The following is a 12,429-nucleotide window of genomic DNA, read 5'->3' on the forward strand; positions in this document are numbered from 1 at the left end:
CCCATTTCCCCCTTTAGCAAAACATGATTCCAATTTCCCCACCCCCATTCCCTGTTCCCATTTCCCCCACCCACCCACACACCCACCTACCCCCTCACTTCCTGATTGACTGCAGACTATATAGTAAAATGTGAGTTCTGCTTAGCTATACCTTAACCAATCATTTTCTTGAAATTTAACTAACCAAACCTAACATATTGTAACATGATTATGTAACCAATTATATCCCACCACTTTAATTAGTTTACACCCAGCAAAATTAATTATACAGCAGACAGGAACAATCACAGAACCAGACAGAGATTATACAGACAAACAATAGCAAAGTGGGAACTATAATGACAAAACAATACAGAAGTGAGGATTTCACATCCCAGCTATTGATAAGTGAGTTCTTGCCAGACAGGATGCTATCAAACTAAGTTTCCTTTTATATTTTCTAGGCACTTCCCTTTCTCTGGAGGTGATAGGCACTATCAGGACAGGATTGTATTCCTAACAGCCCAATAGCACCTTCTTTCAATGGGACTAGTTTGGAATGTGAGGATGTGACCATTCGCTTCCCAGCTTATGGCTGCCTCTGCTGCTTAGCCAAAGACCTTAGCCTAAGCACAGGGCCTCAAACTGTCACAGTAAGAGAAGGCCCTTACACCAGCAGACAGTGATTTTGATTCTTTATTTTGTATCTCTATAACTAGCCAAGTGATAAGAATACACCTAAATTCTTAGAGTATAGGCCTTTACAGACAGACCTGAATATCTATATCCTAACACTTCTCTCACTTGAGGATTTCAGAATGTTTTACAAACAATTAGTGAAGTCTTACAACACCTCTGGGAGGTATAACAGGTGGGTACCATAACCATTTGAAAGATGGATAAATTGAGGCACCTTCTAGTCTCATCTAGTCATTAAATGACTTGCCTATCACAACAAGTCATTAACAGTTGTAGGATAGAATCTATGATTCCTCACTTGCCGGACTCTATTCATACCGTATTGCCTCTGATAAGAATTATTTTTATGCAGTATAATTCTTGCTTTATTTGTCCTCTGCTTTTACCATGTACAATGTTGAAATAATTTGTGTCTTCCCTAAAGCCTAGACATTTTGCTTTATAAATACCAGCTCTTTTTTCCTGGCTCTGTTAAAAGGATATTCTGGGTAGCTTTTTCCCATGGCAGTTCAGTGTAAATCTGGAGAGCCACAGAAAATTAATAAAAAGAATAGATTTCAGGGAGAAAGAAGAGGGAGAGTTTTCTGACTAGTGAATTCTGTGAATAACTCAGCAAAAATTAACAGACCTACAGCAAATTACATTCTGAAATGTACTGCTTTTAAGAGGTTTAAAAAGACCAGAAGGAGATTATGGAAAACAAATCATTCAGCTAATGTAGGACAAAGCTTATTCCATGGAAGTTTTTAGTTTTTGGAAACTTTTTGTAATCTCGTCAGACTTTCTGTCCCAAATCATTTGGGCCTTTTTTCTTTCTTGGCAGGTTAGTGTGTACAGCCGCTTTTATTTGGCTTGAATTACAAGTTTGTTGAAAATAAAGTCCTTTCCCAGAGGGAAATTTTCAGGAAGTGAGACAGACCTTGGGGATATGGAATCTTGCCACATTTTTGAATAAATTGCAGATCCTCAAACTGTTGCTGATATAAGTAACCAAGGACGAAAAATAATCAAGTTAAATCAGGTGCAGGTGTTAGAAAGTTAGTTGAACTTTGACCATAAAGTCATTTAAATGGGTCAGGTTTTCCCTGCCTCCTAGTAGCCTAAAAATGTTATCTACTAACTAAGATGAGAAGACATTTGAGAGAGGCTCTTTCCAGTCTGGATGATTTTATTGGATCAGCTAAATGGTATGACAGTCTTATTCTTAACTGAGAGATACAGCTGGCTCAAGAAGATATAGTAGTTGGTCAGAGATCAACTCAAATTGCAAAATTCAAGTTCAGGTTCGGATTTCAAACATTCAAGTTCAGACGAGTTTGTCTTAATTTTAGCATATATTTATTGGAGAGTCTGCAGTTATTCTTGGGACATCATTCACTTATCTGAGACTGCAATCTGCATTTTTAAATGCTTGGGAACTCTTGATTTAGCTTTCAGGTGCCCTGGGTAAGAGTAACCTAGGGAAAGTTACTGGTCCTGCCCAAAGCTTGTTGGGGCAGAAGATTTTTAGGTGTTTCCTTTGTTCTACAGAGACCTCTGGTCTAATTTCACAAACCACAAAAGGGAGAGGTTGTGCTCTGTGAAGAGAGATGGTGAATGGCAGCACTCCCATTGTATGTTGACAGAAGCATTTGGTGTGCCACTCAAAATGGGTTGCTCTTCCCAGATGGAGAGGTCAGCAGTGTGCTGCAGACTTGGGAAGTGTTTGTTAACAAATAAAGCTTTGCCAAGTTTCCATCCGATAATGGGGATGTGCTGAAATACTAGGGAAGGTGTGAGATGGTGTCCAATTCATTTTCCCTTCAAAAAATTGATGCCAAAAGTATTTGTATTACCCTTTTAAAAAATTGGTTAAAATAGACAGAAAGGAAATCTAATTGTGTTTAGCTTTCGAATCAAAGTACCTTCTTGAGCTCTGTAGCAGGTTTGAAAGTGGGCTTTCAGTGCTCCTAGATGCCAGCGGAGAGGGGGACACACTTTCAAGGGAGATAATTCTGTCCTATGGCTTGTGGTCTGCTAATTAGATCAGTTGGTTTATTTGAACTGTTCAGTGATTTCTTTAAAATTCAGGCTGAACGAAGAGAAGTTGGAGGCTTCTCTCAGGAACAAGAAGGTAGGTTTCAAAGGTCAAACACTGTCTTTCTGCTTCCCACTTGTATTTTTATGAGCTAGTGTGACTCTTCGTTTGCTACTATTTTAGACATTTCAGCATTGCTTTTCAGAAACACTCAAACTCAGGCGCTGTAATGAAAATAGAAGTAAAATGCCCACACAAACCTGCAGCTACTTGTTGATGGCAGTTTGCTACTGATTTCAATGACAGCAGGACTGGGAATTTAATTAGTAAAATAAAACTGCAATTTAAAAAAATCTTTTAACTTAAAAAGAAAATGAAAATAAAAATATTTATAATGGACATTTGTGGAGCCTGTTTTATAAGTGCGCCTTGTGACTAGTGCAACATAAGGAATTTTTATCTTTATTCGTTCAAAGCAGCTCACTCCCAGTTATAATTTGCATGGATCACCGGTGCCTGGTAGTGCTTGTGTAGTTAAGAATTTGTCAGCATTTTCATGTAAACCCTCATTTTTCAGGGGTTTAAACTTGATATACAAGTTGTCATTCTAGATAGAAACAAAGCAAATTACAGTAATTGGACAGGCTTTTTAAGTTGGGTTTTCAGTGTCTGACTATTCCCTTTCTTTCCTTTTTTATTTGCACCTCTACTTTAAAAGGAAAATTGTCATGTTCAGTTCCCTGGCATCCCAAAAGACTCCTCTCTTTTCTCAGGGTATTAAGAAATCATGAGAGTTGCTTGGCATTAAAGGTCCTTACCTGTGTGACTAATGCCCCATTGTCTCCATTAGAGCCCAGTCTTGCAAACACATGCCTACTGGACTCATTGCTTACTACTTTAATTGATTTAAATGCAAAAATTGGTGGGACTCCGTCCTCAGTGCAGGAAGCACTATGCTCAGGAGTAAATGTTTGCAGGATTGGTTCTATGTTGTTAAAATGGAAGGAATTTTACATTTTCACCATGCCTTCTGCCACACATGCTCATTTACTATGTGAATTTTCAGATTTCTCTTCAAAATTCATGAAAAATGGTGTTTAAATTCTTTACAGGCAATATATTTTTACAAATATTCATTTTGAGTCTAAGACACAGACTCCTTTTTTGTCTCTTTCTCCTGCCACAGCTGGAGATGTGACATTGGGCAGGGTGGGCCACTGCTCTGAGGTGGCACTGAATATTCTGTCTCTCTGATGCTTGGCTGGCTGGTTCTTGCTCACGTGCTCAGGGTCTAACTGATTCCTTCCCGATCTCACATACGGCAATTTCCCCACCACCACTCCACCAGGTCAGATTGGCAGTGACCTTGAGGATTTTGTGCCTTCCTCTATAGCATGTGAGTGCAGGTCACTTGCCAGGATTAACTGAGTATATTTCATTTAATCATTTCCCTCCCATTCTCTGCCTGTGGCACATAATATTCTAGTCTCCTGTGGGCTGGAATGTTTTGGTCTCATTTTGATTGTTGGGTTTAGTGTGTGTGAGTTGAGGGGTGTTGGTGGCCTGTGAAATACAGGATGTCAGACTAGATGATCTAGTGATCCCTTCAGGCCTTAAACTCTATGACTAGATGACTCTAAAAAACAAAGTTTTTAATGATTATCAGCGTATTTGCCAAAAAGGCCATCTGTACAAAAGAACACTCCAGTCATGTGCCTCTCTTTCTTATAACTTTGTATATAGAAAACTGAAGATTTGTACAATAGGATGGAGATTGAATTTAGTTGCTAGGTGTCTATTTAAGAGTAACCAAGTAAGTATTACTGAGCATAACAAGGTTTTTCCTCCATAGTTAGGTGCAGAAGATGTCTGGGTGAACTACTGTGTTTTGGGACGTTTCAGAGGTATGTAATCTAATTTCACATATTCCCAGGAGGGAGGGATGTGGTGGGGGAGAGGAGAGGGGCAAAGAGATGTACTTTCATTAGACTTTAATGTGGGTTGCACTGGATTCCAGTGAATTAATACCTTAACCTAGAGCAGTGGCTCTCAGACTTTCCAGACTACTGTGCCCCTTTCAGGAGTCTGATTTCACTTGCATACCCCCAAGTTTCATCTCACTTTAAAATGACTTGATTACCAAAATCAGACATAAATATACAAAAGTGTCTCACCACACTATTATTGAAAAATTGCTTACTTTCTCATTTTTACCATATAATTATCAAATAAATCAATTTGGAATATAAATATTATATTTCAGTGTATAGTATATACAACAGTATAAACAAGTCATTGTCTGTATGAAATTTTAGTTTGTACTGACTTCACTAGTGCTTTTTATGTAGCCTGTTGTAAATCTAGGCAAATATCTTGATGAGTTGATGTACCCCGTAGGAGACCTCTGCGAACCCTTAGGGGTATGTGTACCCCGGTTGAGAACTGATGAAGTAGAGAAATGGGTTAAGGTTGTACAGTAATTTTACCATTAATTCCTTTTCTTGAGTTAGTAAATTTAAGGTATATTCTAGTTTAATTTTATTGTGGGTTGTTTTTTTTTTAAATGTAGGAGGGTAGTAGGCTGGAGCAGTGGCTTGCCAAAGAGAAAACCATACGGAACCATTTATTGTTGACCATACAGGTTTTCCTGTTTACACACTACATGAATCTGGGTTCTGTTTTCAGCATAAAGCAGAAGGGCTGAGCATAAAGTCCATGGAGATTTCAGATTCTTGCCACCTGTGAGTTTGGCCCACAGTTTGATTTGAATCCAAACTCTGCCCACTATAAAGCTTATACAGGGTAAACTCATAAATTGTCCGCCCTCTATAACAGTGATAGAGAGATATGCACAGCTGTTTGCTCCCTCAGGTATTAATCACTTACTCTGGGTTAATTAATCAACAAAAGTGATTTTATTAAGTATAAAAAATAGGATTTAAGTGGTTCCAAGTAATAACAGATAGAACAAAGCAAGTTACCAAACAACATAAAACAAAACACCTGGCTTTTGGAGCAGAGGGTTCTTCTGGGTCTGTAATTTGAGCCCTCTCCTTGGAGCTCTACCCTCAGAGGCAGATCATCTTCAAGTCCAGGCTACAGGGTTGGCTCCCAAATCAATGTGATGGGATGGGATAAGGTTTCGATTGTTAGGGGGTTTATTCCTTCACCCACTTCCTTCCCTGGTCCTTCTCGCATGAACAGAGAGCAACAATACCCGAAGTCCAAAGGTGCAAACAATTCGATGTTTATTGAGGTGAACTTCCAGCAAGCATGATTCCAGTTTCCTTCCTTAGTGTCCCCCTTCCCAGCTCTGACACCACAGAGCCTTACACCTGTGTCCCTGTTCCCATTCCTGCCCTTAGCCAAACATGATTCCAGTTTCCCCATCCCCATTCCCAGTTCCCATCTCCCCCACACACCCACCCACCCCCTCACTTCCTGATTGACTGCAGACTATATAGTAAAACGTGAGTTCTGCTTAGCTATGCCTTAACCAATCATTTTCCTAAAATTTAACTAACCAATCCTAACATATTGTAACATGATTATGTAACCAATTATATCCCACCACCTTAATTAGTTTACACCCAGAAAAATTAATTATACAGCAGACAGGAACAGTCACAGAACCAGACAGAGATTATACAGACAAACAATAGCAAAGTGGGAACTATAATGACAAAACAATACAGAAGTGAGGATTTCACATCCCAGCTATTGATAAGTGAGTTCTTGCTAGACAGGATGCTATCAAGTTTCCTTTTATATTTTCTAGGCACTTCCCTTTCTCTGGAGGTGATAGGCACTATCAGGACAGGATTGTATTCCTAACAGCCCAATAGCACCTTCTTTCAGTGGGACTAGTTTGGAATGTAAGGATGTGACCATTCACTTCCCAGCTTATGGCCGCCTCTGCTGCTTAGGGCTAAGCGCAGGGCCTGAGACTGTCACAGTTAGAGAAGGCCCTTACACCAGCAGACAGTGATTTTGATTCTTTCTTTTATACTTCTATAACTAGCCAAGTGATAAGAATACACCTAAATTCTTAGAGTATAGGCCTTTACAGACAGACCTGAATATCTATATCCTAACATTGATCCAAACTGTTAGTTCAGTTTCATAGGGAAGACTAAATACTTGCTCTTAAACTGGTTTCAGAGTAACAGCCGTGTTAGTCTGTATTCGCAAAAAGAAAAGGAGTACTTGTGGCACCTTAGCGACTAACCAGTTTATTTGAGCATGAGCTTTCGTGAGCTACAGCTCTGATGCTTCCGATGAAGTGAGCTGTAGCTCACGAAAGCTTATGCTGAAATAAATTGGTTAGTCTCTAAGGTGCCACAACTACTCCTTTTCTTTTTGCTCTTAAACTGTTAATTGGATTTAATGTGCTCACAAACAATCATGGGAATCCAAACAAAGAACCAACAGAGCCATGTACAATGTGTTATTTCGAGCCTCCCCGTGAGTGACAATCCAGCGACAATTATGAATTTGTGTGGTTTCCCTCCATAGTGAGGATTGAAACTAGCTTCCCATTATAATTCGTTTCAGGTTATTTGTTTTGTTGTTTGGGAAAACTTGGATTAAAGTAGGTCTCTTTCTTGTCAATTAACATTTTTAACAAAGCTTTTCTTCATTATGCATATGTATGTGTTTTCAATGCTAATTGAGGTCCCTTAATGGCTATATGATTTAATGGGCTTAATGGGGATATATGATTACACACACACACAAGATTGCACATTATAAAGCACAGCATGTATACAGAAAAATAATTCTCCTTATATGGAAAGGAAAGCAGTGAGATTATTGAGCTGTACAATATTACACACCCTCCAGGTCATCCAAAGAACTGTGATTTCAGATTTATGTAGATTGGTAAAATAAAGTCAGACAACGTGTTTAAAATGTAAATGCTTTTTTGCTTTTTCATAATTGTGTCTTTGTTTCTCTGTTATGCCAACAACACTAGCTTTAAATAACCAATATTCCCATGTGTTGAAAAGTGATATCTGCTTTATTTTAAAAAGTAAAAATAAAAGGGATAGTTAATTTCACACATTTGCTGGAAAATGTTTTTTTAAATAGTTGAAAGGAAGTTTATAAACCATCCATCTGCTAGTGATTCTGGTAACCAAGGAAACTTACACATGAAATTATCTGCTTTCCTGTTATAAAAACTGCAGCTTTTGGAGATCTCCTAATTTTACTGGGCCAACCCAATTTTTATTTTATCATCAAGTAGGTGACCATGCTGAAATTGTTTACAGAGCTGAAGAGAACTGTTAAGGAATTATTAAACGTTGTGATATGGTGCATATAGAATACAGTTTTTCAGTCCTCTTTTAAGACGTTCAGGCTTTTGCTGTATGGACTGGAAAGTGTGTGTGTTAATTCTAAACCTTGTCTTACGAAACCAAATGTGTGCGTGTGCACACACATTTGTTCTAGTATAACAAGATTTGAATTTAACACACACACACATACACACAGCATACATGGTTGGGAAATAGCACTTCATCTGTATCTCCTCTCTTTTGACCTTGTTCAGAAAATATAGTATGTCATTTCAGATGAATCTTGCTGCTGAAGTCTATATATTGTACCTGGCTCAGGCATGTTTTTGACACACATCCACATAAGTGATTTGATTGCCAGTCCTTTTGACAGCATTTTGAGAGTGGAAGGAAACAAAACAAGTGTTTTCATTTGTAAGCCATCAGAGATGTCCCCTGGCCCATTAGCAAAACATCATGTAATGTAAAATTGCCTAATGTTTTCTTCAGTGCTGTCAAATTTGGTTTATCCAATCTTTAACATGGAAAAAAAAATCCTGGAATGTATTTTATATTTTAATTAGGAGGAAGAAGAGGAAGAAATGAGGAAGCCTTGGGTGATGGGTCATTACAGAGCATGGGACATTATTCCAGCATGAAAAGACCATATATGATCTGTGCTCTGATGCAGCCCCTCACTTTGTCATTCTTTTCCATCCCCTTTGAAATCTTTCTTCAAAAGCCACTTTTCTAGGTAGGCCCTCAAGCTGCCATGACTGCACATTGATCCACCTTTGTCCATGTGGTACTTTTTCTGCTGCTGTTTGTACTGCTTGGGTCTTGCAAGAATTTGGGTGTGAAACTCTGCTTTTTGTTTGGCATGGCTTTTTATATGCTTGCAGCAGGCCTGGAAATGAGTCAAAAGAATAACTTGTACCACCAGTAAGAGTATATGAGTTCAGAATAAGGATAAAGGCTGTGGAAAAAGAGAGGCTGTTATTAGAATGAAAACAGAATAGATACTCAACCTAACGTCCAAGGGCTTGACTATACAGTTAGTGCATGGCAAGCTGGGGTGTGAATCTACCTTGCACCACCCTGCCATGCGCTAACTATTCATGTGGACTTTGCTGTCATGTACTAAAAGCTCTCTAGTGTGCTTTGATCTATGCTGCTTTCAAATGTGAGTAGATCAAAGTGCACTAGGGAACTTTTAAAGCATGGCAGCAGGGTCCACACATGCCAGGCCAGCAGGAGTTATATTTATACCCCAGCTTGCTGTGCACTACCTGTTCGTATAGACAAGACCTAAGAAACAGACCAGTGGGCCCACTAGATAGGTCAGAAGATCATATGGGTTTGAACCATACTCTTAATTCATAGATTGCAAGCCAGAGGAGGACCATTGTGATCATCTAGTCTGACCTCCTGTATAACACAGGCCATAGAACGTCCCCAACATAATTCCTAGAGCAGACCTTTCAGAAAAACATCCAATCGATTTAAAAATGGCCAGTGATAGAGAATCCACCACAATCCTTGGTAAATTGTTCCAGTGGTTAATTAGTCTCACTGTTAAAAAATTAACACCTCATTTCAAGTTTGAATGTGTCTAGTTTCAGCTTTTAGCCATTGGATCATGATATACCTTTCTCTGCTAGATCGTTGTTAAATATTTGTTCCCTATGTAGATACTTATAGACTATAATCAAGTCACCTCTTAACCTTCTAGTCACTGGGATTAGACTAGATGACCCTTGTGGTCCCATCTAACCCTATGATTCACTTTAAGCTAAATAGATAGAGTGAGAGCTTAACCACTATAAGGCATGTTTTCTAATCCTTTAATCATTCTTGTGGCTCTTCTCTGAACCCTCACCAATTTATCAACATCCTTCTTGAATTGTGGGCATCGGAACTTGAGTTTCCTAGGGGCACATCTGGAAATACTTGGCCAGTGCCACTGACAGCTAAAAGAATCACTCTGGGTTCAGAATAAGTTATTTATATTTTAAATATACTCACCAACCTATACAAAGCTAGAGAGGTTTTGGTTTTGATACAATGGGTTTAAAATGGAAAGTGAAAGTCAAATTTAAGTGTATTGTAACTGCTGCTGCCCCTTAATACCTGTGAATCTCTGGATTCCCTTCCTCTGAACCTCAGAAGGATTATAGAAAGAGGAGGCTGGGGTAGAGGGCCTCACAGCAGCTCCAGACGTTCCTATGGATATCCTTTGCTCTGCAGGATAGATTGGGGGAGATACTGCTTGCTCAGAAGCCTGAAGCATTACCACTATAAATGCAAGAAGTTTTCCAAGTTGAACACTTTATGTGTTTAAAGTTCTCATTGAGGGGAAACTTCATGTATCTAAGTTGGCAAGGGACAGGGGCCTCAGACCAGGTGGAGGTCCTTAACAGGTCGGTCACATTGGAGCTCCTCTCTTGTAGGCCTTAGGGAATCCACTTAAGTCTGCTAGATCAGGGCTTCCTTCCTATAGACTGCTGTAAGGTCTACAGAGGTAGTGTTCCCCTCTAGTTGACCTTAGTTTTTTTAGATGGACACAGTGAAATTCCCAAATGAAATTTCAGATGGAGCTAATGAAACTCCAGGTCAATGGCATGTGTTGAAGGTTGTAAACTCTCATAAAAAATGAGCATTAAAGTTCTGCAAACACTTTGGAGATCCATTGAAAGAAAAAGAAAACTAGAAAATTCTGAGTTAAAGTTACACAAAACTGACAAAAACATAGTTTTCAGCTTTAATTTTTGTTTAAATTATGTTTAATGTTTAAAATATCTAAAACAGAGAAAATCACAGTTAAGGTCACCCTTTACTTGGCTTGTGTAGTAATGCCCTGAGAACAATTCCTGAATTGCAAATTCAGCAAGCCTGTCACCAGAATTCAAGTGACCTGAACAAATCACACAGGATTTGACTTATAATATCTTTCTCTAATCCCTTGATGGAAGTGCAGCTGCATTACAATATATATGTACACCTTGGGTTACATTATTCTTTGTTACCTACACATGACTTTTTGTAACCTGGAGAAGAAATATAGGTGTTCGAAATTGATTGGATTAAATTTTCTATATGTGGAAAAGTCCTGTGAAAGTCCATCTACTTCAGAGGCAAATGTTTTTCATCTGTAGAAGCACAGATGAGCCTTTTTCTGAAATGCTTTGGCATAACAGTGATTAAAAATATGGTGTGATTCCTAAACAGGTATACAAACTGTGGTGTTCTTTGCCTGAAAACATCACTCTCTGGAAACCCCTTCTGTGTCAAAAGATGGATGTGTTCGCATAATTTATGGAAGTGATTGTCAGTAACTTTTGTAGCCCAGCCAATTTCAGCAGTCAAGTACTTACTTATTTCTTGTCATTTATGACATACTTGATGAATTTTCATGATCAGTTGACATGCTTAGTAATTGTCAAAACTTTGATTGAGATGGTATTTCTGAAGAATTGTTGAGAAGGGAAAACTTCTACTCCCCTCTTTTTCTGCACAGGCACTTATTTTGCATGATTTCTGCCCTTCTATATACCCATTATGTTAGCCATATTGAATGGCTTTTTGCAAATCTTACACTCGTTTTGCTTGACCTAACCATCCCTATTTAATTTTTTGAGGGGGTACAGTTGTGCCACTCTTATTGAACCTGACTAGTACGTCATTACATGAGTAATCTCATTTAAATTAAAGGGACTGGTTGGGAAGAAAGTACATGAGTAAGGGTAGCACAATCTGGTCCTTTGTCATTCGGATTTCCGAGACAAATGGTACTAATGCTTCACTTTACTGGATTATATGTGTATGATGTTTTAAAATGATCAGAAACTTAACCTCAGCCGTGCGGAACACAATGCCATCCACAGCCTCAGAAACAACTCTGACATCATAATCAAAAAGGCTGACAAAGGAGGTGCTGTTGTCATCATGAATAGGTCGGAATATGAAAAAGAGACTGCTCGGCAGCTCTCCAACACCACTTTCTACAAGCCATTACCCTCTGATCCCACTGAGAGTTACCAAAAGAAACTACAGCATTTGCTCAAGAAACTCCCTGAAAAAGCACAAGATCAAATCTGCACAGACACACCCCTGGAATCCTGACCTGGGATATTCTATCTACTACCCAAGATCCATAAACCTGGAAATCATCATCTCAGGCATTGGCACCCTGACAGCAGGATTTTCTGGCTACGCAGACTCCCTCCTCAGGCCCTACGCTACCAGCACTCCCAGCTACCTTCGAGACACCACTGACTTCCTGAGGAAACTACAATCCATCGGTGATCTTCCTGATAACACCATCCTGGCCACTATGGATGTAGAAGCCCTCTTCACCAACATTCCACACAAAGATGGACTACAAGCCGTCAAGAACACTATCCCCGATAATGTCACTGCTAACCTGGTGGCTGAACTTTGTGACTTTGTCCTTAC

At 39.1% G+C, this 12,429-nt stretch overlaps 1 protein-coding gene and 1 long non-coding RNA gene across 2 annotated transcripts in view; both read left to right on the plus strand.

Moving 5' to 3' along the window:
* EXT1 (exostosin glycosyltransferase 1) overlaps positions 1 to 12,429 on the plus strand; it is a 272,089-nt gene that overhangs the window by 74,505 nt on the left and 185,155 nt on the right. The gene's annotated exons all lie outside the window — the stretch shown is intronic.
* Positions 4,262 to 8,719, plus strand: LOC140906411 (uncharacterized). Its single transcript, XR_012157107.2, has 3 exons — positions 4,262 to 4,599; positions 5,093 to 5,436; positions 8,559 to 8,719. It is a non-coding gene; the product is annotated as an uncharacterized LOC140906411 (long non-coding RNA).

Source organism: Lepidochelys kempii, chromosome 2, assembly GCF_965140285.1.
Source record: "Lepidochelys kempii isolate rLepKem1 chromosome 2, rLepKem1.hap1, whole genome shotgun sequence".
NCBI lineage: Eukaryota > Metazoa > Chordata > Testudines > Cheloniidae > Lepidochelys > Lepidochelys kempii.